Source organism: Erpetoichthys calabaricus, chromosome 12, assembly GCF_900747795.2.
Source record: "Erpetoichthys calabaricus chromosome 12, fErpCal1.3, whole genome shotgun sequence".
In the NCBI taxonomy this organism is placed as follows: domain Eukaryota; kingdom Metazoa; phylum Chordata; class Cladistia; order Polypteriformes; family Polypteridae; genus Erpetoichthys; species Erpetoichthys calabaricus.
The window spans coordinates 161,745,081-161,751,080 of NC_041405.2; the positions used below are offsets into that span (position 1 = coordinate 161,745,081).

Below are 6,000 nucleotides of genomic sequence, written 5' to 3' on the forward strand. Positions count from 1 at the left end.
ATCACAGCTACAGTTCAGAAGAATTAATCAAAAACAAGAAATCCTGAGATTAATAAAGGAACCCCCTCCTAAACTCAGTCAGCTGTCAGTGCCCCCCATTCCCATTGTGGTTACTGGCTTCCTCCCACCTGTGATTAGTTGTAATGAGTGTGATTAGTGAAGCTGTTCCTGGTCCATTCATTCCCTTGCCTGGTAGTGCAACTGACAGACAAACAACTGACTGTGAGTGGCAGGTCACTTTCAAAAGATCTCAGGGATCGAGTTGTGGACGGACATAAGGCAGGAGATGGAGACAAAAACATCTCAAAGGCTTTATCAATCCCAAGGAGCTCAGTAAAGTCCATCATAAAGAAGTGTTTGGTACTACTAGGACCCTCCAAACTGGATGGAAGAGCAAGGAGGAAACTGGTAAGAGAGGCTACTTTGATGGAGTTACTGGATTTGATGGCACAGAGTGGTCATTAATGGTGTGCAGGTAACAACAATTTGACAAGCGCTCCACCATTGTGACTTGGTCAGGAGGGTCACAAGGAAAAAAGCCACTTCTTGAAGAAAGGCCACCTTAAGGCTCGTCTGAGCTTTCCCAGAATGCACATTGAAGATTCTGATGCCAAGTGGAAAAAAGGTCTTATGGTCAAATGAGACCAAAACCAAAACAGTACACCAATGTGGCTCACCATCCACAACACACCATACCTACAGTAAAGCATGGAGGGGGCAGCATCCTGTTGTGGGGGGGGGGGCTGGGGCTCTCGTTAGGGTAGAAGGAAAAATGGATGGGGCAAAATAGCGTTAAATTCTTGAGGAAAACCTGCTACCCTCTGCCAGAAAGTTGAAGATGGGCAGAATGTTCACCTTTCAACACGTCAAGACCCGAAGCACACAGCAAAGCTGACCACACGGTGACTGAAGGAGAAAAAAGTGAATGTCCTGGTGTGGCCAGTCAGAGCCCAGAGCTAAATCACAGTGAAAATCTGTGGAAAGATCTGAAAATAGCAGACCACCAACACTCACCATCCAATGTGACCGAACTTGAACAGTTCAACTGTGAAGAAGAGTGGGGGGCAAATATCTAGAGGTGCAAAGCTGATAGAGAAGAATCACCACAGACTGTCATTAAAGCAAAAGGTGGGTCAACAAAATGACATTGATATGGGGGGGGGGGGGGTGATCCTTTATTAATCTCAGGATTACTTGTTTGTTATTTTTTATAATTCTTCTCAACTGTAGCTGCGATTTCTTTCACTTGGATGTTAGAGATGGCATTGAGTAAGTAAAGCTGGGAATAAATATTAGTGTGTGTGTTTACATTGAAGGCTGTAAAGCAAAAAAAATGGGAATATTTCAAGGGGGGGGGGTATTTTCTATACCCACTGTAGATAGATAGATAGATAGATAGATAGATAGATAGATAGATAAGAAAGGCACTATATAAGATAGACAGACAGATAGAAATTAAAGGGGGAGTCTATCATTTTCACAATCAGGCCCCTAAACAGCACTAATTAAATAAGCCCAGCGTTGACGGGGGGCAGAGGAGGGTACGAGTACCTGGGTATCCAGCAGTTAGAAAGTTGGACCCTAGTAAACTAGAAATGGGGGTGTATGTATATATGTGGGGTTTCAGATGGACAAACTCACCTCATTACTTTTCGATGTAATCCCCCCTCGACTTCAACACACTTGGTCCACTTTTCCTCCAGTGATTTAATCCCTTCTGAATAGAAGGCTTCATCGTGGTCCTCCAGACAACTTGTGACCACCTCCTTGAGGTCAACATCATCAGGGGCATCGCCAACCACCCAGGAATGTCTTCAGGTTTTGAAAGAGACAATAATAACTGGGGGTCCAGTCTGGACTGGACTGTACGGTGGATGGCTAAGCCCTATGAAGCCACATTTTATGATATTAGCCTTCAATTTATGGGAATTGTGGAACGGCGTGTTGTTGTGAAGCTGCAGCTCACCTGCTGACAGTTTCCCAGGACGTTTCTGTGTGATGGCCCCATGTAATGCTTTCATTGTGGAAGGTGAGGTCTCTCCAGTGATGGTTGACTTGTGCAGCATTCATTTCAACAGCAAAACACCCGTTGTGTGTTCTGAAAACGGTCGCCTTCAGTTTCCAGCCAACTCTTGCACACAACATTTCTTGCGGGTACTCTTGTTTGATTTCAGTCATGGAGGTGAACCAGTTTCATCAGAGTAAAAAAAATCTGTGACAAGACCTCGGTGGGATTTTCTCTAACAAGGTCCAAGTTCTCATGACTAAATTCCCAATGACACGATTCTTGGTTCTGTGTCAGCGTTCAGAGAAGCCATCGAGAATGGACGTGTAACATCATCAAGGGAGTATGGATGATTGTGGGAACTGTGCCAGCTGAAATGCCTACTCGTTCATGGGCTAGAACATTAACCTTGGAACGACGATCTTCCATAATCGTGGTCTCCAATTTTTTGAAGATGCCTGCACAGGACACCCCAGTGCGTTCAGTAAGTTGGGGTCTCTCGTGTTCAATTGGCTCCCGGCTCCGTTTAAAATGCTTGACCCAAAACTGAACCTTAAACTATGAAGGTGTGTCGTCAACACCACCGTACACAGCATTCAACCGGTCATGGACTTCCTGGGGCTTCTTCCCTAATTTTGTATGGAAGTTAATGAAGGGGTCGAGACTCCCAGTCGGTCCATGTGTTCGTCAGCTCGCTGGCAGACGTGTTTGCCATCCTCTACCTCCGAAGGCCTGATATGAAATGACCGCAAACTGCGTGTGAGGCACGTCAAGACAAGTCGTGGTCTGCAGCGATACGTTCAGATTTGTAACACGAATTTATTACACTCGGGGAGATGAATTATTGAACACCCCCGTAATAAAGAACTGAACTGACAGCGTCTTATAAAATAAGCAATGTCCTGATTTTTGTTTCGCTTAATACGTGTTCTATACATCTTTCAGCTTAGAATGCATTTCCTATCTGCTGCAAAAAGCATCTTAGCCCTGAAACTTTCACGATATCCCAAATATAAGTTCGTAAAAAAAAGGCACTTAACAGCACGTCTTTCATTGAAATGGCTTCGGAGCGGGTTTTCCTCGCAGTAATTCGCTAGACAAATGGGAACAGATTTGCGAATTCAAATTTTCATTTACACTTCCAGACGCAACTTAAATGGACAATACAGCGACAGCAAGAGAGAAAAATGCCTACTTCACAAGAAAGAAACGTAAATGTGTATTACTTACCATTTAAAGCCTTACTGCGGCGCTCAAAATAGAAAACCGCCACAGAGTAAGCCTTAAGAGCTCGACATTCCTTCCTGGCGTTAAATCAGACACCTCTGCTCACTTTAAATGGACTCATTCACCGATCCCACCATTCGCTTTTAAATTCTAAACAGTCGCAATCCCGCTCCGCTAAAATCCACGCTCCGAGAGGCGGAAGTGGGAGGTGGCTAACTGAAAAGATGTTCCAATCCGCAGCGAGGCGCACTTTGAAGTGGGCGTTCCGCCTGCTCGCCGGAAGTTTGTCTTTTGTGATCCCACAAAGCACTGCGTTTCTCCCATCAACCTTTGCGCTCTAGTAGCGACAGATGATTGTGCGTGTCGCTCAGATCGCGGATAGCGTACGCGTATTCTCGCAAGTTTTATTAATGAAGGCTCAGGCCTTCTAGTCAGTGCACGAAGACCGTGGAGCAGCTCACCTCCTAATATCTGATCAGCTCCTTTTTTCCTGCTTTTAAATCTACACTCCAAACGCGTCTTTTTTTTCAGCCTTCGAAAATATCCTGTTACGTTTTATGTGTTCATGTTTTTATCAGCATACTCGGATAGTTTCTTGTGATCTCTCATTGTTTTTGGCGCTTTATTTATGATCTTTATTACAATTCTTCTTTGTCTCTAAATGTGCTTTATAAATAAACTCGTTTGGTTATTTGAATTTGCAACATGGAACAACGAACCATATGGAAGGACTGAGAAAAGTGGCCATGCAGGTCGGCTTAAGTCTTTCATAATTTGGTTTTGTAGAATGCAGTGGGGTGCTGGGCATATTCTGTGCCACCTTCACCACATTCTGCATCACACTCTGTATTACTCAGCCGGCGAGAACAAAGCCCACTGAGCACCTGTAGAAGTCGGTGAGGACAAAGGAGAAATGCAGGAGGACTGAGTACACATCTGAGGAAGTAGAGGTGCTCGGGAGCCTTCTTAGCAGGAGCTGAAATGTGTCATGCCCACCTTACCTTACCAGATTTACCCCTGGAGATAAATATAGTTCTGCCTACCTATCTATCTATCTATCTATCTATCATATAGTCTCATATCTACTTATCTATTATGGAGTGTCTTTCATATCTATGTTATATAGTGCCTTTCATATTTATCTGTCTGCTATGTAGTTCCTTTCATATCTATTATATAGTGCCTTTCATATCTATCATTGCCAGTCATGCCAGCAGATTCCATTGACAGTTTCTATCCAGAGGTCATAAAGTTACTGAAGGGTCAGAAATAATATTGTAACTTTGGTCCTCAGTATATACAGTGGTGTGAAAAACTATTTGCCCCCTTCCTGATTTCTTATTCTTTTGCATGTTTGTCACACAAAATGTTTCTGATCATCAAACACATTTAACCATTAGTCAAATATAACACAAGTAAACACAAAATGCAGTTTTTAAATGATGGTGTTTATTATTTAGGGAGAAAAAAAATCCAAACCTACATGGCCCTGTGTGAAAAAGTAATTGCCCCCTTGTTTAAAAATAACCTAACTGTGGTGTATCACACCTGAGTTCAATTTCCGTAGCCACCCCCAGGCCTGATTACTGCCACACCTGTTTCAATCAAGAAATCACTTAAATAGGAGCTGCCTGACACAGAGAAGTAGACCAAAAGCACCTCAAAAGCTAGACATCATGCCAAGATCCAAAGAAATTCAGGAACAAATGAGAACAGAAGTAATTGAGATCTATCAGTCTGGTAAAGGTTATAAAGCCATTTCTAAAGCTTTGGGACTCCAGCGAACCACAGTGAGAGCCATTATCCACAAATGGCAAAAACATGGAACAGTGGTGAACCTTTCCAGGAGTGGCCGGCCGACCAAAATTACCCCAAGAGCGCAGAGACGACTCATCCGAGAGGTCACAAAAGACCCCAGGACAACGTCTAAAGAACTGCAGGCCTCACTCGCCTCAATTAAGGTCAGTGTTCACGACTCCACCATAAGAAAGAGACTGGGCAAAAACGGCCTGCATGGCAGATTTCCAAGACGCAAACCACTGTTAAGCAAAAAGAACATTAGGGCTCGTCTCAATTTTGCTAAGAAACATCTCAATGATTGCCAAGACTTTTGGGAAAATACCTTGTGGACTGATGAGTCAAAAGTTGAACTTTTTGGAAGGCAAATGTCCCGTTACATCTGGCGTAAAAGGAACACAGCATTTCAGAAAAAGAACATCATACCAACAGTAAAATATGGTGGTGGTAGTGTGATGGTCTGGGGTTGTTTTGCTGCTTCAGGACCTGGAAGGCTTGCTGTGATAGATGAAACCATGAATTCTACTGTCTACCAAAAAATCCTGAAGGAGAATGTCCGGCCATCTGTTCGTCAACTCAAGCTGAAGCGATCTTGGGTGCTGCAACAGGACAATGACCCAAAACACACCAGCAAATCCACCTCTGAATGGCTGAAGAAAAACAAAATGAAGACTTTGGAGTGGCCTAGTCAAAGTCCTGACCTGAATCCAATTGAGATGCTATGGCATGACCTTAAAAAGGCGGTTCATGCTAGAAAACCCTCAAATAAAGCTGAATTACAACAATTTTGCAAAGATGAGTGGGCCAAAATTCCTCCCGAGCGCTGTTAAAGACTCATTGCAAGTTATCGCAAACGCTTGATTGCAGTTATTGCTGCTAAGGGTGGCCCAACCAGTTATTAGGTTCAGGGGGCAATTACTTTTTCACACAGGGCCATGTAGGTTTGGATTTTTTTTTCTCCCTAAATAATA

General features: G+C 43.5%; 1 protein-coding gene across 1 annotated transcript in view; it reads right to left on the bottom strand.

Annotated features, from left to right (window-relative positions):
* Window positions 1–3,460, bottom strand: part of med16 (mediator complex subunit 16) — a 110,598-nt gene extending 107,138 nt beyond the window's left edge. Inside the window, exon 1 of the mRNA XM_028816652.2 lies at window positions 3,236–3,460. The gene's annotated coding sequence lies outside the window, so the exon portion shown is untranslated. The remainder of the gene's footprint in view (window positions 1–3,235) is intronic.
* Between the last annotated feature and the right edge of the window lie 2,540 nt (window positions 3,461–6,000).